The sequence below is a fragment of the Oncorhynchus mykiss genome, chromosome 16 (assembly GCF_057628025.1).
Source record: "Oncorhynchus mykiss isolate SJ-2025 chromosome 16, ASM5762802v1, whole genome shotgun sequence".
Taxonomy (NCBI): domain Eukaryota; kingdom Metazoa; phylum Chordata; class Actinopteri; order Salmoniformes; family Salmonidae; genus Oncorhynchus; species Oncorhynchus mykiss.
This window is the reverse complement of record NC_143037.1, coordinates 9205341-9232975: the sequence shown is the minus strand read 5'-3', so window position 1 is coordinate 9232975 and position 27635 is coordinate 9205341. Positions and strand designations below refer to the sequence as shown.

Here is a 27635-nt window from a genome sequence, read left to right as displayed (position 1 = left end):
TTATTTTCTACTCTTTTTTTTCTATTTCCAGTATGCCCACCATGCCAGTGTTTGTGTAGCTCTGCCATGATTAAAGTAATGGTGGTGCGAGCGTATCACAGAAGGCCTAATATCGCATCCGTTCCCACACTCATTATATTAATGGGTTTTCTTTTTCCAGACAGCTTCCCGCCTTCTCACAGCAACCCTGTGGAAAACATCTGCCGGAGCCTATGACCTTATGGTGGAGGCAGAGTCACTAACTAACGTACGCAAGGGGGGGATAATAAAGATGTCAGTGGTTCTCCGAGCTATGACATCACTTAAATATTACTTTGAAGCCACTAATTTAACATTTACTCCCATGTCTCTTTTTCAACGACAGGCTTTTTAGGGGGCTGATACCAGAGGTGCGTGAGATCTAAAGTGATAAAGAAAGCTTATGGATGACAAGGTAATGTACAGGTGCAAGAGAGTAGACAGTATTATCTTGGAAGTCTTGGAAAACTCCCCTGTCCCAGACTTTGTAAGCATTAGTTAGAAGTTCTTACACTGGCGGTGAATGGAATGCAAAACAGAAATGTGAATACTTGGAAAACAAGAGAGACTGGAGACGGAGGGACTGGAGACGGAGAGACTGGAGACGGAGGGACTGGAGACGGAGGGACTGGAGACGGAGAGACTGGAGACGGAGAGACTGGAGACGGAGAGACTGGAGACGGAGGGACTGGAGACGGAGAGACTGGAGATGGAGGGACTGCAGACGGAGAGACTGGAGACGGAGGGACTGGAGACGGAGAGACTGGAGACGGAGGGACTGGAGACGGAGGGACTGGAGACGGAGAGACTGGAGACGGAGAGACTGGAGACGGAGAGACTGGAGACGGAGGGACTGGATACGGAGGGACTGGAGACGGAGGGACTGGAGACGGAGAGACTGGAGACGGAGAGACTGGAGACGGAGGGACTGGAGATGGAGGGACTGGAGATGGAGGGACTGGAGACGGTGAGACTGGAGACGGAGGGACTGGAGACGGAGAGACTGGAGACGGAGAGACTGGAGACGGAGGGACTGGAGACGGAGAGACTGGAGACGGAGGGACTGGAGACGGAGGGACTGGAGACGGAGGGACTGGAGACGGAGGGACTGGAGACGGAGAGACTGGAGACGGAGAGACTGGAGACGGAGGGACTGGAGACAGAGAGACTGGAGACAGGCTTCCCTATAGAGTTTATGGTTATTCTCTTTATCCACACACACACACACACACACACACACACACACACACACACACACACACACACACACACACACACACACACACACAGTCTGACTGGTGAGAAAGTGGGACAGGAACACACAGAGCCTTTCTGGAACGGAGAGGGGTTGACTTTCTGGAACTCTTCACATGTCCCACAGAATTCCTCAATCCGTCACAGCATTGGAGAGACAGAGAGACAGGCTCGGCTGGGATCCACAGATCTTTACAGGGAAATCTGTGGGATGCAGCCAAAGAAAACTACATGGTTCTAAATAGGTTGATGATAGAAAGAGGTAAGTCTACAGGGAATAACAGCTTGTTCGATATCCATTGTTTGACAGTAAATGTGGGAGATTCTACAATCGCATACTGTATGTTGAATGGCAACAGACCTCTCTTCTAGACTATATATCTGTATCATCTGTAAAAAAAAAAATCTTATGTGCCATGGTCAGTGTTAAGCTATGCGTATTTAAGTTTGGCTTGGATTCACTCAGCATTAACCACCGTTAAACCAACGTTGGCCGACAGCCACATAGCAGATGTTTTGGCTTGGAGGTATAACTGTGGTATGAGCTGACATATCGGTGAGCGGCTGCTCTGAGTCACAAACCACTCCCTTCATTATTATCCCTGCTGCGCTAGAAGTTCAAAACAGCGGCAGGAAGTGTAGGCTCTATCAACGCTAGAGATAATGTCTCTCAAATGTCAAACTATTGATGTTAAGATAATGCATGTTCTCTTGTTGATTTAGATTGGGGAGATTCATGCCTACCAGTATTCCAACGTTTTCATTTGTAACGCGGTTTATTGAACATCTAAGGCGTCTGCATGTGATTTGTCGGATTATAGTGGGTGTGGTTTCGTTGTATCCACTGGCAGTGTCTGCTATACGGTAACACAACAATGAGCGACTTGTGGATTTGACAGCTCGAACACAGTTCCACGTCTGTCACTGCCATACAACACTATGCTGATGTAAATCTGATTGAATCTGCTCACTAAAAACAAATGGTTCTATATAGTGTGGGTTATTTGGCTTGTAACCATAGCTGAGCCCTATTTGGTGCTATGTGATAGCTTTTTTTATAAGGCTATAATTAGAACCTGTATGGTTCTATAAAAAGTCCTTTCCTAAGGTTCTAGAAAGAACAATACAAAATGGTTCTATATAGCACCAAAAAGTGTTCTGCTATGGTTACAACCTTTTTGGGGCTATATAGAATGCTGTTTATGGTTCTTTATAGAACATCAATGGAGAATGGTTCTATACAGAACCATTCGCAATCTGAAAGGTTCTTTGTAGAACCACACAGGTTTTTATTTATTCTGGTTTAACAGCATTATATTGTCAAAATTCCATAGGTTTTATTATTGTGTTTATTAACAAGTTGAATCAGGTGTGCTAGCTCTGAAACGACTGGGTCCCTGAGGCGACAATTGAGAACTACTGACTTAGTCATCCACTCTCAGTTGACACAAGGCAATATGTGATTCTATCACAAGACACCATCACTCGTTATAGTCACATATAATATGCAATAACAAAACACAACACATTACATAAACTGGAATGACACTCTCACCTTATTCTCAACCTGCATTTTAGGTTAAAAGGGAAATAGCCCTTTTTTTAACTGCAAAGAACCATTGAAGGGCTCAAAGAGTTCCTTGGGTTGGTATGGTTCCACATAGAACCATCACCCATCCCAAAGAATCCTTGAGGAACCCACATGTTTTAGTGTAGCCCTTAATCTCTTGATTATGGTGCATTACAGTCCATTCTGACAGAGGCCATAAAGCAAAGGGGGGGGAGTTGCAGTCTACTGCAGAGATAGCCTGCAAAGTAATGTCATACTTTCCAGGTCCATACCCAAACAGTTCGAACTACTAATTTTGAAAATTACTCTCTCCAGAAATAAGTCCCTCACTGTTGCCGCCTGCTACCGACCTCCCTCAGCTCCCAGCTGTGCCCTGGACACCATTTGTGAATTGATCGCCCCCCATCTAGCTTCAGAGTTTGTTCTGTTAGGTGACCTAAACTGGGATATGCTTAACACCCCGGCAGTCCTACAATCTAAGCTAGATGCCCTCAATCTCACACAAATCATCAAGGAACCCACCAGGTACAACCCTAACTCTGTAAACAAGGGCACCCTCATAGACGTCATCCTGACCAACTGGCCCTCCAAATACACCTCCGCTGTCTTCAACCAGGATCTCAGCGATCACTGCCTCATTGCCTGTATCCGCTACGGAGCCGCAGTCAAACGACCACCCCTCATCACTGTCAAACGCTCCCTAAAACACTTCTGTGAGCAGGCCTTCCTAATCGACCTGGCCCAGGTATCCTGGAAGGACATTGACCTCATCCCGTCAGTTGAGGATGCCTGGTCATTCTTTAAAAGTAACTTCCTCACCATTTTAGATAAGCATGCTCCGTTCAAAAAATGCAGAACTAAGAACAGATACAGCCCTTGGTTCACCCCAGACCTGACTGCCCTCGACCAGCACAAAAACATCCTGTGGCGGACTGCAATAGCATCGAATAGTCCCCGTGATATGCAACTGTTCAGGGAAGTCCGGAACCAATACACGCAGTCAGTCAGGAAAGCTAAGGCCAGCTTCTTCAGGCAGAAGTTTGCATCCTGTAGCTCCAACTCCAAAAAGTTCTGGGACACTGTGAAGTCAATGGAGAACAAGAGCACCTCCTCCCAGCTGCCCACTGCACTGAGGCTAGGTAACACGGTCACCACCGATAAATCCATGATTATCGAAAACTTCAATGAGCATTTCTCAACGGCTGGCCATGCCTTCCGCCTGGCTACTTCAACCTCGGCCTACAGCCCCGCCCCCCCCGCTGCTCCTCGCCCAAGCCTCTCCAGGTTCTCCTTTACCCAAATCCAGATAGCAGATGTTCTGAAAGAGCTGCAAAACCTGGACCCGTACAAATCAGCTGGGCTTGACAATCTGGACCCTCTATTTCTGAAACTATCCGCCACCATTGTCGCAACCCCTATTACCAGCCTGTTCAACCTCTCTTTCATATCGTCTGAGATCCCCAAGGATTGGAAAGCTGCCGCAGTTATCCCCCTCTTCAAAGGGGGAGACACCCTGGACCCAAACTGTTACAGACCTATATCCATCCTGCCCTGCCTATCTAAGGTCTTCGAAAGCCAAGTCAACAAACAGGTCACTGACCATCTTGAATCCCACTGTACCTTCTCCGCTGTGCAATCTGGTTTCCGAGCCGGTCACGGGTGCACCTCAGCCACACTCAAGGTACTAAACGATATCATAACCGCCATTGATAAAAGACAGTACTGTGCAGCCGTCTTCATCGACCTTGCCAAGGCTTTCGACTCTGTCAATCACCATATTCTTATCGGCAGACTCAGTAGCCTCGGTTTTTCGGATGACTGCCTTGCCTGGTTCACCAATTACTTTGCAGACAGAGTTCAGTGTGTCAAATCGGAGGGCATGCTGTCCGGTCCTCTGGCAGTCTCTATGGGGGTGCCACAGGGTTCAATTCTCGGGCCGACTCTTTTCTCTGTATACATCAATGATGTTGCTCTTGCTGCGGGCGATTCCCTGATCCACCTCTACGCAGACGACACCATTTTATATACTTTCGGCCCGTCATTGGACACTGTGCTATCTAACCTCCAAACAAGCTTCAATGCCATACAACACTCCTTCCGTGGCCTCCGACTGCTCTTAAACGCTAGTAAAACCAAATGCATGCTTTTCAACCGATCGCTGCCTGCACCCGCATCCCCGCCTAGCATCACCACCCTGGATGGTTCCGACCTAGAATATGTGGACATCTATAAGTACCTAGGTGTCTGGCTAGACTGCAAACTCTCCTTCCAGACTCATATCAAACATCTCCAATCGAAAATCAAATCAAGAGTCGGCTTTCTATTCCGCAACAAAGCCTCCTTCACTCACGCCGCCAAGCTTACCCTAGTAAAACTGACTATCCTACCGATCCTCGACTTCGGCGATGTCATCTACAAAATGGCTTCCAACACTCTACTCAGCAAACTGGATGCAGTCTATCACAGTGCCATCCGTTTTGTCACTAAAGCACCTTATACCACCCACCACTGCGACTTGTATGCTCTAGTCGGCTGGCCCTCGCTACATATTCGTCGCCAGACCCACTGGCTCCAGGTTATCTACAAGTCCATGCTAGGTAAAGCTCCGCCTTATCTCAGCTCACTGGTCACGATGGCAACACCCACCCGTAGCACGCGCTCCAGCAGGTGTATCTCACTGATCATCCCTAAAGCCAACACCTCATTTGGCCGCCTTTCGTTCCAGTACTCTGCTGCCTGTGACTGGAACGAATTGCAAAAATCGCTGAAGTTGGAGACTTTTATCTCCCTCACCAACTTCAAACATCAGCTATCTGAGCAGCTAACCGATCGCTGCAGCTGTACATAGTCTATTGGTAAATAGCCCACCCATTTTCACCTACCTCATCCCATACTGTTTTTATTTATTTATTTTTCTGCTCTTTTGCACACCAATATCTCTACCTGTACATGACCATCTGATCATTTATCACTCCAGTGTTAATCTGCAAAATTGTAATTATTCGCCTACCTCATGCCTTTTGCACACATTGTATATAGACTCCCCCTTTGTTTTCTACTGTGTTATTGACTTGTTAATTGTTTACTCCATGTGTAACTCTGTGTTGTCTGCTCATACTGCTATGCTTTATCTTGGCCAGGTCGCAGTTGCAAATGAGAACTTGTTCTCAACTAGCCTACCTGGTTAAATAAAGGTGAAATAAAAAAAAAATAAAAAAAAAAAAAGACCAGGATGCTGGATCATGGGAACCTGACCATGTCACAGAGAAGAAATACCAGTGCTTTTAGCCTTCCTGATAAATCTAACAAAATAAATAAATATCAAATGAATTCAGTTTATATTCATAATAATAAAAGCTATAAAACCAAAAGATATGGATTATTTGTAGTCATAGTGGGAAGCTCATCGGGCCTCCAGAGAGAGAGAGAGAGAGAGAGAGAGAGAGAGTGTGAGTGAGTGAGTGAGTGAGTGAGTGAGTGAGTGTGTGTGTGTGTGTGTGTATGTGTATGTGTATGTGTGTGTGTGTGTGTGTGTGTGTGTGTGTGTGGTTGTGTGTGCGTGTGCGAGAAACGATCTGAAGACGGCTACATCTGGAGAGTGTTAATGAAAACATAAATATAGCTGGCCAGCTCTATTCAGCCTTATTGATGACTAGACTAGCTGCTTTCAATCAGATAAGGGAGGAAAGGAGGGAGGGTCAAAACTCAAGCTGAAGAGGAGGAGGGGAGAGGAAGAGGGAGAGGAGAGAGAGAGAACGGGCTTTCATCAGAGAGGACTGCTGAAGCTTAAAGCCCTGCGATCACTTTGACTTGTAGAATAATGGCAATGTACTAAGTGTACCGGGTCTATGACCCTAATACAATGTACTATCTGACTCCATTATTATTTGAATGCTATAGGCCTATGATCGTATCTAGTGGGTATAGCCAAGGTTGCGAGCCTTGCGTAAAGAATATTATAAGATGCTCATGTTTAGGTTTACCTGTCAGGTGCGTGAATGAGGACCCAAAAGCGAATTAACAAACAGAGTTTCTTTAATGATGAACACACGTGGGCTCAGATGGACAGGTAGATTCCGACAGGACAGGACAAGGTTGCAGCAAACACGATGATAGTCTGGTTCAGGCATGAGACACACAAACAAGAATCTGACAAAGACAGGAACAAAAACAGAGAGAGATATAGAGGACCTAATCAGAGGGAAAAAGGGAACAGGTGGGAAAAGGGGTGAATGAGGTAGTCAGAGAAGACAAGGAACAGCTGGGGGAAAGAGGGACAGAAACGGTAACCTAGTACGACCAGCAGAGGGAGACAGGGTGAAAGGAAAGGACAGAAAGACACAACATGACAATACATGACAGTACCCCCCCACTCACCGAGCGCCTCCTGGCGCACTCGAGGAGGAAACCTGGCGGCAACGGAGGAAATCCTCGATCAGCGCACGGTCCAGCACGTCCCGAGAGGGAACCCAACTCCTCTCCTCAGGACCGTACCCCTCCCAATCTACGAGGTACTGGTGACCACGGCCCCGAGGACGCATGTCCAAAATCCTACGGACCCTGTAGATGGGTGCGCCCTCGACAAGGATGGGGGGGGGGAAGACGAGCGGGGGCGCGAAGAACGGGCTTGATACAGGAGACATGGAAGACCGGGTGGACGCGACGAAGGTATCGCGGAAGAAGAAGTCGAACTGCGACAGGATTAATGACCCGAGAAATACGGAACAGACCAATGAACCGCGGGGTCAACTTGCGAGAAGCCGTCTTAAGGGGAAGGTTCTGAGTGGAGAGCCAAACTCTCTGACCGCGACAATATCTAGGACTCTTAGTTCTACGCTTATTAGCAGCCCTCACAGTCTGCGTCCTATAACGGCAAAGTGCAGACCTGACCCTCTTCCAGGTGCGCTCGCAACGTTGGACAAAAGCCTGAGCGGAGGGGACGCTGGACTCGGCGAACTGAGATGAGAACAGCGGAGGCTGGTACCCGAGGCTACTCTGAAAAGGAGATAGCCCGGTCGCAGACGAAGGAAGCGAGTTGTGGGCGTATTCTGCCCAGGGGAGCTGTTCTGACCAAGACGCAGGGTTGCGAAAAGAAAGACTGCGTAAGATGCGACCAATAGTCTGATTGGCCCGTTCTGCTTGACCGTTAGACTGGGGGTGAAAGCCGGAAGAGAGACTGACGGAAGCCCCAATCAAACGGCAAAACTCCCTCCAAAATTGAGACGTGAATTGCGGACCTCTGTCCGAAACGACGTCTGACGGAAGGCCATGAATTCTGAAAACATTCTCGATGATGATTTGTGCCGTCTCTTTAGCAGAAGGAAGCTTAGCAAGGGGAATGAAATGAGCCGCCTTAGAGAACCTATCGACAACCGTAAGAATAACAGTCTTCCCCGCTGACGAAGGCAGTCCGGTGACAAAATCTAAGGCGATGTGAGACCACGGTCGAGAGGGAATGGGAAGCGGCCTGAGACGGCCGGCAGGAGGGGAGTTACCGGACTTAGTCTGCGCGCAGACCGAACAAGCAGCCACGAAACGACGCGTGTCATGCTCCCGGGTGGGCCACCAAAAACGCTGGCGAATGGAAGCAAGCGTACCCCGAACGCCAGAGTGGCCGGCTAACTTGGCAGAGTGAGCCCACTGAAGAACGGCCAGACGAGTAGGAACGGGAACGAAAAGAAGGTTCCTAGGACAAGCGCGCGGCGACGGAGTGTGAGTGAGCGCTTGCTTTACCTGCCTCTCAATTCCCCAGACAGTCAACCCGACAACACGCCCCTCAGGGAGAATCCCCTCGGGGTCAGTGGAGGCTACTGAAGAACTGAAGAGACGAGATAAAGCATCAGGCTTGGTGTTCTTAGAGCCCGGACGATAAGAAATCACGAACTCGAAACGAGCGAAAAACAGCGCCCAACGCGCCTGACGCGCATTAAGTCGTTTGGCAGAACGGATGTACTCAAGGTTCCTATGGTCAGTCCAAACGACAAAAGGAACGGTCGCCCCCTCCAACCACTGTCGCCATTCGCCTAGGGCTAACCGGATGGCGAGCAGTTCGCGGTTTCCCACATCATAGTTACGTTCCGACGGCGACAGGCGATGAGAAAAATACGCGCATGGGTGGACCTTGTCGTCAGAGAGGGAGCGCTGAGAAAGAATGGCTCCCACGCCCACCTCTGACGCGTCAACCTCGACAACGAACTGTCTAGAGACGTCAGGTGTAACAAGGATAGGAGCGGATGTAAAACGATTCTTGAGGAGATCAAAAGCTCCCTGGGCGGAAACGGACCACTTAAAGCACGTCTTGACAGAAGTAAGGGCTGTGAGAGGAGCTGCCACCTGACCGAAATTACGGATGAAACGACGATAGAAGTTCGCGAAGCCGAGAAAGCGCTGCAGCTCGACGCGTGACTTAGGGGCGGGCCAATCAATGACAGCTTGGACCTTAGCGGGATCCATCTTAATGCCTTCAGCGGAAATAACAGAACCGAGAAATGTGACGGAGGAGGCATGAAAAGTGCACTTCTCAGCCTTCACAAAAAGACAATTCTCTAAAAGGCGCTGGAGGACACGTCGAACGTGCTGAACATGAATCTGGAGTGACGGTGAAAAAATCAGGATATCGTCAAGGTAAACGAAAACAAAGATGTTCAGCATGTCTCTCAGGACATCATTGACTAATGCCTGAAAGACAGCTGGAGCGTTAGCGAGGCCGAAAGGAAGAACCCGGTATTCAAAGTGCCCTAATGGAGTGTTAAACGCCGTCTTCCACTCGTCCCCCTCCCTGATGCGCACGAGATGGTAAGCGTTACGAAGGTCCAACTTAGTGAAAAACCTGGCTCCCTGCAGGATCTCGAAGGCTGAAGACATAAGAGGAAGCGGATAACGATTCTTCACTGTTATGTCATTCAGCCCTCGATAATCTATGCAGGGGCGCAGAGACCCGTCCTTCTTCTTGACAAAAAAAAACCCCGCTCCGGCGGGAGAGGAGGAGGGGACTATGGTACCGGCGTCAAGAGCTACAGACAAATAATCCTCGAGAGCCTTACGTTCGGGAGCCGACAGAGAGTATAGTCTACCCCGGGGGGGAGTGGTTCCCGGAAGGAGATCAATACTACAATCATACGACCGGTGTGGAGGAAGAGAGGTGGCCCTGGACCGACTGAACACCGTGCGCAGATCGTGATATTCCTCCGGCACCCCTGTCAAATCACCAGGCTCCTCCTGTGAAGAAGAGACAGAGGAAACAGGAGGGATAGCAGACATTAAACATTTCACATGACAAGAAACGTTCCAGGAGAGGATAGAATTACTAGACCAATTAATGGAAGGATTATGACAAACTAGCCAGGGATGGCCCAAAACAACAGGTGTAAAAGGTGAACGAAAAATTAAAAAAGAAATGGTTTCGCTATGATTACCAGAAACAGTGAGGGTTAAAGGTAGCGTCTCACGCTGAATCCTGGGGAGAGGACTACCATCCAGGGCGAACAAGGCCGTGGACTCCCTTAACTGTCTGAGAGGAATGTCATGTTCCCGAGCCCAGGTCTCGTCCATAAAACAGCCCTCCGCCCCAGAGTCTATTAAGGCACTGCAGGAAGCTGACGAACCGGTCCAGCGTAGATGGACCGACAAGGTAGTGCAGGATCTTGAAGGAGAGACAGGAGTAGTAGCGCTCACCAGTAGCCCTCCGCTTACTGATGAGCTCTGGCTTTTACTGGACATGAAGTGACAAAATGACCAGCAGAACCGCAATAGAGACAGAGGCGGTTGGTGATTCTCCGTTCCCTCTCCTTAGTCGAGATGCGGATACCTCCCAGCTGCATAGGCTCAGCTCCCGAGCCGGCAGAGGAAGATGGTAGTGATGCGGAGAGGGGGGCAACGGAGAACGCGAGCTCCTTTCCACGAGCTCGGTGACGAAGATCAACCCGTCGCTCAATGCGAATAGCGAGTTCAATCAAGGAATCCACGCTGGAAGGAACCTCCCGGGAGAGAATCTCATCCTTTACCTCTGCGCGGAGACCCTCCAGAAGACGAGCGAGCAAAGCCGGCTCGTTCCAGCCACTGGAGGCAGCAAGAGTGCGAAACTCAATAGAGTAGTCTGTTATGGATCGATTGCCTTGACATAGGGAAGACAGGGCCCTGGAAGCCTCCTCCCCAAAAACAGATCGATCAAAAACCCGTATCATCTCCTCCTTAAAGTCCTGATACTGGTTAGTACACTCAGCCCTTGCCTCCCAGATTGCCGTGCCCCACTCACGAGCCCGTCCAGTAAGGAGAGATATGACGTAGGCGACACGAGCAGTGCTCCTGGCGTAAGTGTTGGGCTGGAGAGAAAACACAATATCACACTGGGTGAGGAACGAGCGGCATTCAGTGGGCTCCCCAGAGTAACACGGCGGGTTATTGATTCTGGGCTCCGGAGATTCGAAAGCCCTGGAAGTGGCCGGTGGATCGAGGCGGAGATGGTGAACCTGTTCTGTGAGGTTGGAGACTTGGGTGGCCAGGGTCTCAACGGCATGTCGAGCAGCAGACAATTCCTGCTCGTGTCTGCCTAGCATCGCTCCCTGGATCTCGACGGCTGAGTGGAGAGGATCCGAAGTCGCTGGGTCCATTCTTGGTCGGATTCTTCTGTCAGGTGCGTGAATGAGGACCCAAAAGCGAATTAACAAACAGAGTTTCTTTAATGATGAACACACGTGGGCTCAGATGGACAGGTAGATTCCGACAGGACAGGACAAGGTTGCAGCAAACACGATGATAGTCTGGTTCAGGCATGAGACACACAAACAAGAATCCGACAAAGACAGGAACAAAAACAGAGAGAGATATAGAGGACCTAATCAGAGGGAAAAAGGGAACAGGTGGGAAAAGGGGTGAATGAGGTAGTCAGAGAAGACAAGGAACAGCTGGGGGAAAGAGGGACAGAAACGGTAACCTAGTACGACCAGCAGAGGGAGACAGGGTGAAAGGAAAGGACAGAAAGACACAACATGACAATACATGACATTACCGTTATGCAATTAACTAAGAGGCTACGGAACAAAGAGCTAGTATCTTGCAATCAATGTCCTGGCATTAAATGATTGAGTTAACCTTAGCTCAGAGATACACAGTTAGAGAGTGAGCATATATGCTATGTATATTGTGAAAAACATTTACCATTAAACAAAAATAATAAATCAAGGAATATTACTCTGGAATGTGAGGACTACGGTCGGTATCCATTTAAAAAATGATTAGATTCATTACAATTAAATAAGAATACAAATTAACATATGGTACATAGCAGAAATCCTCACAATGAAAAGAATACTCAGTCTTTTAACCTCATAGAAAATTCACCACTATGACATAAAAAACGTACATCAGGAAATCGGTTTGCCAATGACTCCATGACCACCGTTTATTAAACCCAGCTTTGATTCTTTCCAAGAACGCCAACTCCCAATATCTTCCATCGTCCAATTAACATCACTTTGCTTGGCCCAAAACATTTAAACAAAGGCATGAAAACAACACACATTCTGGGATCTAATCATCACACCTCTTATCTAAATTATCAGAGCGCACCCGTGTGTCCCTCCTCTTCGAACTATCCGCCATTAGTTTCTCTGTAACAATAAATCCATAGCACTTATAGTAGAAATGAAGCATAGCAAAATGCCCATGGCTCTTTATGAACTCTTTAAATAATCCAAATGTGACAATTTATTTCACACAGTAACATTCATTTCATCGATTCAAGTTTCATCAGTATTCACCTCTCCTCTGGCTTCAGTGACCCTAAGACTTCTGTGGGAATCTATCTTCATTGAGATTGCCACAGATAAGATGTGTATGACCCCTATGATAGCCCACAGATGGTCTGTCATGCAAACAATGCCATAAATCGTGATTGTGTCCATCAGGCTGAGCCTCGACGCCAGCAAGTCACTAGACACATCTTTATCATTGGCCTTCATCATCGTTCACATTTGTTCACTCTCTTTATTTTTCCATTACAGACTCGTAGTCTCGATCAATCAACCTGGGTATTCCCCTCTCAGAGCGACTCTGAGACATAGGGCAGATCAATCAAAGATGGGCCGTTTAAAATGAGATGACTGCTGCTGGACTCCCAGAGACCTTGGATAACCCAGAGGCCTGGATCGACTTATGCCTCGACTGTTATGAATTTTCAATGGATTATAAGTGACATTTAATTATTTTCTCTCTTTTTTGCCCCAAGACGTACTTTAAAATCAGAAAATCAGTAACCATGCTTGAGAATGTAAATTGAGCAGGCCGTGCTCCAACAGATTATCCACTGCCAAGCCGTTCTTAGAATGGTGAAGTTACCTGACCTTAACCACTTGGAATGAATGCCTAAACGTCACGCTAACAGGACGTGAACTAGACAAAACTGCAGCACACTCTGTAAATCAAAACGGCCACACACACTCCATAATCTCTGTTGCCTGCAGTTACGGCAACTCTCTCCGTCTGTTTTAGAGGTTTGCTTTGGAATTGTGAGTTTTCAATATTGTAAATGTATTTTGTTAAATTGGCTTTAAGCTCACAATCAACGATCACACACTTCAACAGAACGCAAAGTAAAATCCCTTGGCCCTTGTTTGGGGCCATCCATCCCCCTATCACAGATTAAATCCACCTCTCATTGTCTCTCAGCCAATCCCACCCATTTCCATAGAACACCCTCTTTTGAATTCCATATGTTTTTCAACTGTGCTGCAAATGTCTTAGATCGATTCTGAACCATTCTAATCACATATTATCAACAGATTGCGATTTACAAATTACGACCAGAAACAAACTGTGTTGGGGAAATACCAGAATAATAATCTAATGATTCTGTCTCTTCACAGGTTTTACTAAACTATATGGAATATTTTCAAGGTCATACCAATGATCATTTTGCTATTCAATTTTAAATTTGAAGTGTACAAAAATGTATACTTTACAATTATTTGATAAGTAAGTAAGTTGTCCTTTTTAGCCCATACAAATACATTGAATAATAGAGTCACTACATTGAACAAGAGATAGTCAATCCCCCAAAAAATGTAAGTTAGTTTATTCTGAAGTATCTGTCTGAGAGATATAAGAAAGATCAGGAAACATTATAAGCATTTTTGTACATGTATTTAACCCCTTATTTTTGGCAGTAAACAGACTCCATAAACACTTCCATTCGTTTTTTGCGGGTCAGGCGGGTCTTGTGAGGCCTGTGGAAGTCCTAGAGCACAACAACCGACATGTACGTGTTCGTGAGAGTCTCATCATTCCAAAGAGTGGTGTGTAGTCCGAACTGTTCGGACGCTAAGGACTGAAGTTGGCAGATCGGTTGTACCAACATCAGACGAGTCTCAAAACACTAGCTGGGGCTCGTAGAGCAAAATGGAAAACCACTCTGTTCGTGAGAGTCTAATATTTCCATGGAGGTTTTCCATTTCCATAATAGTTTTTAGGCCAAGACGTTTTTCGGGATGGGTCATGGTCTGACAAACACTGCTTTAGCTCTGTCACCTTTCACAACAGATGTGGAAGTGGAACGCAGGTGGATGTGGTGGATTGAGATGCGTCCAATGCAAACAACAACAGATGTATCTAGGCTAATCAGACTTCTGTAGGGGCGCAGAGATCAACCTCAGGGGCTTTTAATATGGTATAGTTATCATACCAGAGAGGTTCAACAAGTATCTACAATATTCATTGAGAGAGAGAGGAGAGAGAGAAAGAGAGAGCGAGAGTGAAAAGAGAGAGGGGGAGAGAGATGTTAGAGAGAAAAGAAAGAGGGAGCGAGAGAGAGAAAAGAAAGAGAGTGAGGAAGAGAGAAAACAAATAGAGAGAGAAAAAAAAGAGAGAGAAAACAAAGAGAAAGAGAGGGAGAGAGAGAAAAGAAAGAGATAGGGAGGGAGGGAGAGGGAGAGAGAGAGAACAAATATATATAGAGAGAGAGTGTTTGAGTTTTAAATAACCTTTATTGGGTCTGGGAACCCACAACACAATAAATATCATGGGCATCTGAATCAGCCCAAATGACTACTTCTACTGTAGCCTTCCCAGGGGTGTCCAGGCTAACCAAACCTTCCCAGGGGTGTCCAGACTAACCAAGCCTTCCCAGGGGTGTCCAGGCTAACTAAGCCTTCCCAGGGGTGTCCAGGCTAACCAAGCCTTCCCAGGGGTGTCCAGGCTAACCAAGCCTTCCCAGGGGTGTCCAGACAAACCAAGACTCCTTTCTCCTTTCTCCTTCTCCCAAATCCGTTCAGCTGATGTTCTGAATGAGCTGCAAAATCTGGACCCCTACCATCACTGTACAGGCCTCCTTCTTTCCACTCTGTCAATTAGATTAGTATTGTGGAGTAACTACAATGTTGTTGATCCATCCAGTTTTAATATCCCAACCATTAAACTTGAGAGGTTTCGTTCCTTCTGGCAACTGAGTTAGGAAGAACACCTGTATCTTTGTAGTGTCTGGGTGTGTTGATACACCATCCAAAGTGTAATTAATACATTTACCATGCTCAAAGGTATATTCAAAGTCTCTTTTGTTTTTAGTTTTTTTACCCATCTAACAATAGGTGCCCTTCTTTGCGAAGCATTGGAAAACCTCCCTGGTCTTCGTGGTTGATTCTGTTTTTGAAATTAGCTGCTCGACTGAGGAAATTTACAGATAATTGTATGTGAGGGATAGAGAGAGGTTGTAGACATTAAAAAATCATGTTAAACACTACTAACGCACACAGAGTGAGTCCCATGCAATTTATTATGTGACTTGTAAAGCAGATTTGTGATTTGTTTCAGGGATCTAGGAGTACGTCGCACGTCACTACTTCACATTCTAATCAAAATGCCTTCTGAAACAAGTGAACTTTCATGCGCCTTAAAAGCAAGTGTGTTTTCCATCTGTAAATACGAGTACAGTTGTTTAATGAAGAGCCTAGTTGGTTTAGCCACGGAAAAAGCCAGGAACCTTCCCTCAAGCCATGATTGGCTGAGATAATGGATGTGCTGGATATGCCGAGTGATGAGTGCAGATTGGTCTGCCATGTAGCACACTTCTGTCTATAACATTATCTGTTTAGTATGTGTATGTAATCCTTTCTAAAGCAGCTTTTTTGAAAGATATCATGAAGAGCTGCACAAGTGTTGCTAAGGCTCTCCACTTTCTGGATTTTTTAAATCAGTGGAATGCCCTGTGGAAGCGCACTGGAGAATGCAGGTGCGGAAGGAGTCGAAAAGAGAACACAGAAGGCTATTGTAAACATCTTCAAACTAAGGGCAACCATGGCATCCATGACAGAGAGGGAGAAGCGTTCCTCCATGTATACCAGTTAGAGAGAGAGTCTAGCTAGCTACATTTTCATAATTAATACATTTCTAATTTTGTCAGAAAGTTATTTTCATTGCAAGTTAATGCGTACTGTTAGCTAGCTAGATAACGTTAGATGGCTGGCTGGCTCGCTAGCTAACGTTACGTGTATGATCAATGTAGAGCCATTTGCATTGCTAGTCATAGCCTAACGTTAGCTAGCTAGCTAACATTGAACCTAGCTAGTTGGTTAGCCTTAGGTAACTGTAGATTCATGCAGGGTAGTAATGTTACAAGTTAGGATTATGGTTCATTGTTTAGCTTGCTAGCTACATGTCTAAACAAAAGACTCCATCATAACCATTTCGCTGTACCATTTACACCTTCTAACAAGCTAGAAATGAACCAAAAACATTGTTTAGAAAGTTGCTTTTAGTTGCCTGGTTTGCTAGATTGACAAATACTAAATGAAGCTTTAAACGGATGGGTTTATTGGTGGTAAAATGCATCAGTTATTTTTGGAGGCTGCTGATGTCATGTTAATACTCTGTCATCATTGGGCTCCCGAGTGGCGATCTAAGGCACTGCATCTCAGAGAGGTCACTACAGACTCCCTGGTTCCATTCCAGGCTGTATCACAACCAGCTGTGATTGGGAGTCCCATAGGGCGGTGTACAATTGGCCCAGGGTCGTCCGAGTTTGGCCGGTGTAGCACGTCATTGAAAAAAAATAAAAATAACAATGTTCTTAAACTGACTTGCCTAGTTAAATGAAGGTTAAATAACATATTATAAAACAATGACAAGTTTGATGTCGGACAACAATAGAATGTTCTTGATGTCACTGCGACAACTGTATACAGACATGTAGATAGAAGTAGTATAAACCAGGTTTAGTCTTGAAATCTTTGTTGTACACTACCATACTCACTGTTTAGCACATGGCCTCACATGTGAATCCTTAAAGAGATGGGTGGGGCTAAGGCATAAGAGGGTGTGAACGATGCTGAATGGGTGTAGACAAAGAAGAGCTCTCCAGTAGGTACCAACACATTCAAAGGCCATTTTCTCAAAAGTGGGGTTACACGTTTATCAACTTTCAAAGCAGAATTACTTTCCCATTTGTTCCTCAACTGCAGTGTATGATATACAATTTATCAAAATCATTTTCAAAACTGCTATGAATACCTGGTTTCACAGATTTTTCATAGTGCTCTATTGTTTCAAGTACTTGTCTTATATTATCTCCAATGTATCAACCATGTAAAAAAACCTGTCTGATCAGGATGAATAGTATTCAGCAAAAAAATAAATAATTCTGTGCTATGCATGTTGCTAGAATTTTTACATCACAACACTGAAGATGGGGCCTTCAGTTTTATAGGTGGACTGAATCGTTATACTTACCACCTGGGTCCTGTTTTAGTAATAGTGAAATCAGACCTTCTTTCTGAGTATCTTATAGTTTACCTTTTTTATAGAAGCGGTTAAACATGCTAATGCCATCCAGCCCTGGAGTTTTCCCTGGCATAAAGGCTTCATTTGCATCAAGAAGTTCCTACTCTGCAATTTGGCCCCCAAGTCTTTATGTAAATCTATTAATTTTACACAATTATTAGTGAAAAATCCTGACCGTTAACTTCAGTTAGTAGAAATGGAGGAAACTGAAAAGAGAACATATGCTTGAAGTAGTTTGCTTCTTGTTTTAAAGTATTGTTTGGTGAATCACGGATGACTCCGTCATTTGTAAGAAGTTTCTGATAGCATTTCTATTTTGAGGATTCTAAAATAATTCCAATTGAAACTGTGGGGGGGGGGGGGGGGAACATCTATAAATTCTTCGACGGACCCTTTAAAAGGGTTCTTCAAACGTATCGTCGAAGAACCTTTTAAAGTACCTATTGTACTTTAAAAATACCCCCCAAAAGTACATTTTTTAAATAACTCCCCTCCCATTATTGTTGTTGTTATTAATAATACGCATAACAATGACAACAATAACATTATCTTTTAGTTGTGAGCGTCTTTTATGATTTTAGTGGTAAAGCAGAATAACAAAATCTAAATATGAGGTAAACTCCCAGCAAAGCCCCAAGTCCAATGGGTATATATCCTCTGGCCTGTTGATGTTAATGTGTTGATGTTCTCCATACCCATAGCCAGAAGGATTTTGCAGTGCATGGGGATTGAACAGGTTTCCTGTTATATTCATGGGAAGTGTAGGGAGGGTGAATTCTGTGAGTCCAAACAAATGTAATTATAGAGATGTTTAACAAAACATGCACACGACAGTATTCATACTTTAGTTTATGTCGTAAATGTGAACTGAAGAAAAAGGTTTTAATGATGGTTTTCATACGCCTAGTCCATAATGTAGAGGCCTATGGGACATGTATTGAAGGGATAAGGAGGAGGATGGTACATGTGATCTGCATAACATACCAATACCAATTTGCATACCTTAGTATGCCTCCTTATCTGTATGCCTGCAGACAGATGCAAAAGTGAGCAGTTCAGTCATCTGCACCAAATACAGCTAGCCTTCAACATGTTCTTATAGCCTACATATTCTTACCTCTTTCTTGACTGATATCCATTGACTTGTGTCCATTTTGTGTTTTAGAAAGATTTCCACAAATATGAAAATATAGATGGTATCCTCATAAAACAACATCAAACCTTATGTTGATATTTTCCTTTAAGTTCCTGCACCTGCTGTCCTTTCAAATGTTTCAGTTGGGAAGTTATGTTCCTTTTATTTAACTAGTTAAGAACAAATTCTTATTTTCAATGATGGCCTAGGAACAGTGGGTTAACTGCCTTTTTCAGGGACAGGATGACAGATTTTTACCTTGGGGAGTTGATCTTGCAACCTTTCGGTTACGAGTCCAACACTCTAACCACTAGGCTACACCGCTGCCTCGGCAGTGTTGATCAGAACCCTGACCAACTAAGGAGGTTCCTCGATGAACCCCACCTCCTATGGGGTTCTTTTGGGGGCAATTTTTAGTGCCAAGAACCCTAAGGTTCTTTGAAGAACTTTGAGGATCTTAAAATAACCCTTGTTGAACCCCCACTTCTTAGAGGTGATTTGCTGTGCCTATGTTATGTAGGAAAAAATCAGTTACAAATGATGTTGTTTTGGTTAAAAACAGGTTGTCATCCAGGAGGCTTTGATTCAATTTCCATTATCCTTGTGCACATGGAAATTCTGTAAGAATAATGTGGATGCTAATTACTTGATGGTCTGTCCGCATTCTGCCCTCTTATCATTACATTTATTTATTTATTTTTACTTTTGGTGCCAGCGAGAAGAACACAAGAAAGTAGTCAAGACAACTATCTTAATTAAGCCTCTGTCACCCAAGAAGCATCATTACCTATTGCTCCATGTGTGTGGATTCTCTTTGTAATCTGTCATCGTCTGTAAGCCCTGCCACATACAACAAAAGCCCCCCCACGGGGAAAACAACTACTTCAAGGTCTCAGAATAAGTGACCTCACCAGTTGAACGCTACTAGCGCGCCACTAGCTAGATACTTGACATCGGTTACACACACTCCCGGAGTCGGCAGATTATGGGGAGGGTACTGTACAGTGCTTGTGAGCCAGTGGCTAAACTACCAATCATTCGGAAGGAATGCCATAATTACTTTTGTAGGGTAAAAAGAGCAAGAAAAAAATGAAAGTTGAAGGTCCACATCAGACTACAGTCTCTAATAACACAGTTTCTCTCCCTCTGTATTTGTTCCAGCCCCTCGGGGACCAATGAACGCCAACTCTCTGATACACAGTTTGATAGGAAGGCCTGTTTAGCTCTCTAACAAATATCAATGTGGTAGTTTTACCGGTTGTTTCCACAAATACTTTTCCCGTAAAGGAGTAACTACTGCCTCCCCTGATTCGTTTAAGGGTGTGCTTATCTCTCCAGAATGTCAATGGTAATAAACAGTGCTAAACTTAATAATCGATAATAATCCAATCAAACCAAATTCTATTAATGACCGAACACAACTGGTGTAGACTTTACAGTGAAACGCTCACAAAACTTTCCCGACTATGCAGAGTGGAAGAGAAAAGATGTGTAACATTTTCAAGAATCAAATAAAATACACAAGAATGGAGCTATTTACAGCGAGTACCAGTACCAGATCAATGTGGAGCTATATACAGGGAGTACCAGTTCCAGATCAATGTGCAGAGGTATGAGGTACTTGAGGTAGATACAGTATGTACATGAGGGCAGGTTAAAAGTGATCAGGCATCAAGATAGATAGTAATACACATAAAACAAAGAATGGAGTAGCAAATGATTAGTGTAAAAGTGTGAGTGTGTGAGTGTGCGTGTACGTCTTTTTCTTTGTAGTGTTGGAATGTGTGAGGAATTTGTGTGGGAGTGACAGTGTAGTGGGTGTGAGTGGTTGTGCATATGTTGTGTACAGTGCATTCGGAAAGCATTCAGACCCCTTGACATTTTCAAAATTGTGTTACGTTACAGCCTTATTACAAAAGCAATTAAATTACATTTTTTCCTCATCAGTGCACACACAATACCCTATAATGACAAAGCAAAAACAGGTTTTTAAAGAACAGAAATACCTTATTTACATAAGTATTCAGACCCTTTGCTATGAGACTCGAAATTGAGCTCAAGTGCATCCTGTTTCCATTGATCATCCTTGAGATGCTTCTACAACTTGATTGGAGTGCACCTGTGGTAAACTCAATTGATTGGACATGATTTGGAAAGGCACACACCTGTCTATGTAAGGTCTCACAGAAGACAGCGCATGTTAGAGCAAAAATCAAGCCATGGGGTCGAAGGAACTGTCCGTAGAGCTCCGAGACAGGAGTGTGTTGAGGCACAGATCAGGGGAAGGGTACCAAAACATTCTGCAGCATTAAAGGTCCCCAAGGACACAGTGGACTCCATCATTCTGAAATGGATGAACTTTGGTACCACCTCCAGATCCTGCCGCCGCATGGAGAATCCACGGAGTACTACGTGCATAGCGTCATCCAGCCACATTTCAGTAAGACCTATGATATTGTAGCTTTTCAAGTCTCTATGATAAGAGAATCTTTAAACTAAGAATTTGTTCTTAACTGACTTGCCTAGTTAAATAAAGGTAAAATAAAAAATAAAAAAATAAAAAAAGAGAAAATCTCGAACAAAGCTCATCCATCTTATTTTCAAGTGACTGGACATTTTCCAATAGAACGGAGGGCAGTTCTTTTTTCTCTTCGCCTCAATTTCAGTAGGACTCCACCTCGTCTCCCACGTTTACGCCTGCAGCGTTTAGGTCCCCCATGGAACACAGGAATAGGGTTCAGTACGAACAGCTGAACACCTGAGTCAGAGTCGATCTGATGTCCAGAAGTGCTTGGCGGTCATATGTGATAACACTATGAACATTCTGTAGATTTTTTTTAAAAAGACAAACATGAAACTCGTTTGATGTCGCCTTTCTCCGTCGGAGCCAACTTCTCCTTATTACAAAGTGAATGTAGATGTTTTTATTTTGACTAGCTGGTTTCCTGAGGCAGAGTGTAGCTAAGGGTTCTAGGAACACTCTCAAGGCTCCCTCTCTTGGTTTCCCTCTCTCTCCTCCCTGTTGACCCTACCTTTCTCTCATTCAAGACACATTTTTTTACCTCTCAAGCCCCCTCCTAGTCCCTTCTCCTCCCTCGCTCTCTCCCCTCACAGGTCAATTGCATATTGGTGTCTCAGCAGATGTTTTCTTAGAAGTGACTCATTATTCTGCTACTCGCTGTGCCGATGAAGTCACACACACTCACGCCAAGGACAGATTGCCTTAAATCTATAGTTTTATATCGAGCCATAGCTGAATGGACCTCTTTACCAATCCATATTTCTCAGGTAAAAAGTAAATCCACCTTCAAGAAAAAAAATGAAAGAACATCTAATGCCACAGACCATGTGACTGGACAGGAAATAAAAAGAACATCTAATGCCACAGACCATGTGACTGGACAGGAAGTAGAAAGAACATCTAATGCCACAGACCATGTGACTGGACAGGAAATAGAAAGAACATCTAATGCCACAGACCATGTGACTGGACAGGAAATAGAAAGAACAACTAATGCCACAGACCATGTGACTGGATGGGAAATAGAAAGAACATCTAATGCCACAGACCATGTGACTGGACAGGAACGCATCAACTGAATATTAAATGTGTTTCCTGTCAGGTATTTTATTGTCTACTTGTTGAATGTTTGTGAAGTCTTGATTTGTAATTGTTTGTAATGTCTTACTAATTGGTGTTGGACCCCAGGAAGATTAGCTAGTGTTACGGAGTTAGCTAATGGGGATCCTAATAAAAATTGTGAATTAAACACACGCACACACACACACACAGTGCTGCAGTTTGGTCCCAAGGATTCTGGTACCTATGCTATCATCAGAAGTTTTCCAGGTTTATTTTAATTATGAAAATCCTCTTTAGTACTTCTTGACTTTCTCTCTGATAGTTACAAAAATGCCACTCTCTGAGATAGAGGAGAAAATGGTTTTGCCTGACCTAGAAACTTCTTCTGGATTCTGGTTTTAATATAACCGCTACTAACCCAGACAGACCCGGACGTATCCAAGGTTTCAGGTGACAGCCTGTGTGACAAGTAGTCGTGACTGATCTAACGTAGGCCAATTGGGGTGGCCAACTTCAAGAGCCCAACACTAACACATCTGTTTCAAATAATTGTGATCCAACTTTAAGACCTTGATCAGTTGAATATTAGAATCAGATGTGTTAAAACGTCTGCACACACACAGCAGCTCCATGACCATCTGTGTTATAACAAGTCACAACTTTCAAAATCAGTACTCTTGATAATCAATTATATTGTTATTCCAGCCCAACCTAGTTTAGTTATTTTTCCCATCAATGTGACACCATGCAAATCTCAGATGACACTGTTTTACCCAGATAATACATTACTTTTGGCTAAAGCTCTGTGAAACCCACACTTATTTGATAACACGGACGAGAAATTCCCTATGCAAACATGCTTGGAACTGAACTGAACTGAACAATTCCATACAGAATATTGGTTTGACAGTGGCTATGACAATGGAAGACAATTGACTCTTCGCTAAGCCACGCCCCAGAATTGTGGGCAACCAATCGCAGTGCTCCGATGGATAGCAACTGTCGCTAACCAAGCTCATGGCCGACCAGCCATCAGACAAGCTCTAGTTTCAAACGCACGGGGGAGGGGCAATGGATTTTAATAATAAAATAAAATAGACAATTTTAATATAAAATAAAAAATTGTTTCTATGGCTACATAATTTAACAATGTACCAGGGGTACTTGCGGCTGTGATTCTTAAAATGCAGAGCCTGTTGGAGTATTTTTCAAATCTGAAATTATACTTTTGTTACGTTGTTTGCTAGCTGGTTAGCTATCTCCACTGGCCACAATTGAAAATTCGACTAATGCTAGCTGTCCAGCCAGTTAAAATTTTCCCAATTGTTAACACACGTTTGCTGAAACTACATCTCAGGTACTTAAAACTCTAAACACAAAACAGTTAGCCAATTTCCCCACAGACATCTTGCAAAATTAAACACAGCAATCAAAATCATGTACTCCATGCTCAAAATGAAACTGCATGCAAATGAGACACACACACACACACATTAAATTAATCTAACTTAGTGACAACCGAGATCACACAAATGTAACATATTCAAAACACTACTATCATAACCTGTTTCAGTGTAAATACTAATATTCTCTTGTTAAACTGTATATATATTGTGTGTGTGTACTCAAACAAGAAAGGAACACAAATGCAAACATTTTAGTTCTATATTTCAACATGACTCAGTACATGTCTAACATACTGTAAGCACACATACAGTAAAAATGCAAACATAACAGTAAATATATTTTGCATATGCAAAGGAAGAAAAACAGGCCTATTCGTGCCACAGTACCATGTGTTAGATCAATTGTACAGAATAGATAAAGAAACTGTCAAAATATAGTAACATCAAAATCATAAGTCAAGACTCAAATACTCCACTGCGAAAACAAAATCAGTCATGTCTAGTGTTTTGGTCCGGCTGCAGATTTTCATCAACATCACAGGCGGTATTCTCCTTGGCCAGACAACAGGGAAAATATCTACTTGCATGACGCATCCACCCCTGACAGGACTCTGCTGGAATGTCACCACAGGCCTCCTCCAGTGCCTGGAGAAGGGTCATACGTTCATGGGGTTTGTGATCATACACCTTCCACCGCCATGCTGAAAAAAACTCCTCAGTGGGGTTGTGATCATACACCTTCCACCGCCATGCTGAAAACAATTCCTCGGTGGGGTTGTGATCATACACCTTCCACCGCCATGCTGAAAACAACTCCTCAGTGGGGTTGTGATCATACACCTTCCACCGCCATGCTGAAAACAACTCCTCAGTGGGGTTGTGATCATACACCTTCCACCACCATGCTGAAAACATCTCCTCGGTGGGGTTGAGAAATGGGAATATGGTGGGAAATAGAAAGTTGTAAACCTGGGATTGTCATGGAAACAGTTGTGGTCATGAGCAGCCCGATGGAAAATTAGAACATACATTTGCTGCTCAGGATCACCTGGCCCTCTCTGCTCAGGATCACCTGGCCCTCTCTGCTCAGGATCACCTGGCCCTCTCTGCTCAGGATCACCTGGCCCTCTCTGCTCAGGATCACCTGGCCCTCTCTGCTCAGGATCACCTGGCCCTCTCTGCTCAGGATCACCTGGCCCTCTCTGCTCAGGATTACCTGGCCCTCTCTGCTCAGGATCACCTGGCCCTCTCTGCTCAGGATTACCTGGCCCTCTCTGCTCAGGATCACCTGGCCCTCTCTGCTCAGGATCACCTGGCCCTCTCTGCTCAGGATCACCTGGCCCTCTCTGCTCTGGCTGAAAAAGATTTTAATGTAAAGTGTTCATGAAATTAAGGAGATGGGCAGTGTTGTATGGTCCAAGGGTGGCATGGCAGTGGACCATGTTTTGACCAATGATGTTCCTTCCTCTCCTCCTCGTCTTCACCAAATTGAATCCAGCCTCATACATGAATATGAGTTCCTGGGGGATGGGACTTGCATCCAACTCCATGAATCTCTGAAATGACAATAAATACTGTAATTGCTGTCTAGTAAACTTCACAGGCAACATTAATGAGTCTCTAATGTATTTAGAGTGTAATACTAGTGCTTTACTTACTTGCACATATTTGTACAATTTTACCTTCACTGTTTGGGAATTCCTTTCAAATGGGACTGCAGATGTGCTTCATCCAGGGAGATGCTGGTTTTTAAGGACGCGGGCTACGATTGATAAGCTCACTCTGATGTGATGGAAGATGGCAGGGTTTTAAATAATCTGTTGTTGGATTTCCCGCAGTCTTGTGGCATTATTTTCAACTACCATTTACACAATGGCCACCTCCTGTTTGTCTGTAAATAGACACGTTTTACCACCACGTACGTGGTGGTCGTCTTTCAATTCTACAAAACCAAAATAGCATGCAGTACAGTGAACACTACAGTAGTACAGTATACAAGATAAACATGTTACAAAATAGTATAGCTCCCAATTTCATACATACAGTAGTAATACATGTGTGACGACCCTCCCACTCTGTCTCCCGAAATCTTTCTCTTTGCTCTTGTTTTCCTTAATAGGATGTCGGTGGGCGGAGCCGGAAGGGTCGTCAGCGAAATGGGACACACCTGGGCTCGGGTGTGTCCCAGGATAAACGCACGTCTTCCCCATTCATCGAGGAGACTCTCTCCATGCAGACACTGATAGATTTTGTTTGTGACAGTTTTTGTGGCTGTTTTTGTTTGTTTGCGTTTGTACCTTTCAACACCCCCTCATTATCACATTTATGCACACAACCACTGACTTACACTACTGACTACACACACCAATGTTAATTGTATTTAGTTTACTTTAGTTAATAAATATACTTTGTTATTCCTTATTATCTTCATTGTCTCCCTTTTTGTTCCGAACTTTGAGCCAGTTCGTGACACATGAAACATTGCCTTTGTTTCCCATTACAGTACATATTGGAATCTACAGTCTTTACAGTGCTATATTCTGTACCACTGGGTTTGAAGTAAACATGTCACGGTACGGTCTACACCTGTTGTATTCGGTACATGTGACAAATAACATTTGATTTCTACCTCCACCTCCACCTGCTAAGTTTGCTTCCACACAGGCGTACTCAACTGGAGCCTTTTTACCTGCACCAAAAGTCTGATATCAAAGCCAACGTTTACGCAATTACTGTTTGCACCTGTGAAAGTAATCAATTGGTAACTAAGCTTAGCTTGTTGAACAGTGTTGCTTTGCATTTGAACACAATACATTTTATTTGTGAAGGTTGTGCCAAAGGAAGAGAATTGTGGCTTGTGTTTTGCCAAATGTTTGTGACAGAATTACAATCTGAGTGTAAAGGAAAACACATGGCAGTAGTATTGCAGATTTGGTGTATGGTTCTGCTAAACCAAATACAGACTTGGTATATGGTTCTGATAAAATAATTACAGGTGTGGGTCATTGTGCCTCATTGGCCAGTTTTAGTGTGTAAACAATTGGGAAAAACTGTAATATAAATTCATTCCTACAAATGAATGTTAGCTAGCTAAGCTAGCTATATTATGAATATAACTTTCATCTGTTGTCCCCATCAGGAGAGCATCCAAAAGTGGTTAGTAGCTTTGACTCTATGTTGACACTGTGAATTCAGAGTCATCCAGTGGCTAGCCACACTAAACCTTTTACATATTACCCATGAAGCAACTGTAATGACAGTCCACCACAACATACCCAAAGGTTTCCTGATTGGCAAGGGGTAGTCTGTGTTTCATTTAGTTGTATATTAATAAAAGAGAGACCTTCCCCAAAAAATATTGCATTTTTGAAACTGCGTTAAAAGTGCAGTAACTGCAGTCGACTCTGGTATTTTGAACGCAGTAATTGCAGAAGAACTGTAGTGTACTGCAGTTAAACTGTATTTATACTGCACTGTAACTGCAGTTAAACTGCATAATTACTGCAGTAAAAAGAGTGTTATTTTGGACACCGTATTTGCAGCATTCTGCAGATATACTAAACTCTGACTGCAATCTTTTTTCGGGATGGCAACATGGTCATCATTATTTTGTTTTTGTGAGGTTATCTATTCAAATCATAACCATTATATTAATATTGCAATGTTTTATAATTGCATTATAAGGACAGTGTTGATGTTTTAAGCGGAGTTCTGTCCTTTTTTAGATCCAGCAAAGAGAGGCCTGCACTGTTCAGGGCCTGAAACAACGCAGAACCTCTAGTTAGGGATGAGCGGCTTATGAGCAGGTTAACAGGGTTTTATAATGTTCAAAACACAGTTCGAGGTCATTGTGAGGGGTTTTCTTTAGTTTAAATGGGGAATTGGGCTTCCCAGGAAATAGTT

At 44.1% G+C, this 27635-nt stretch overlaps 1 long non-coding RNA gene across 2 annotated transcripts; it reads left to right on the top strand.

Annotated features, from left to right (window-relative positions):
• Positions 1-158: 158 nt before the first annotated feature.
• On the top strand, positions 159-26153 carry LOC149976535 (uncharacterized). Of its 2 annotated transcripts, none has more exons than XR_016487115.1 (4): positions 159-247; positions 365-389; positions 1400-1534; positions 25852-26153. It is a non-coding gene; the product is annotated as an uncharacterized LOC149976535 (long non-coding RNA). The 2 variants fall into 2 exon arrangements; XR_016487114.1 differs by having other exon boundaries at positions 365-433.
• The last annotated feature ends 1482 nt before the right edge of the window (positions 26154-27635 follow it).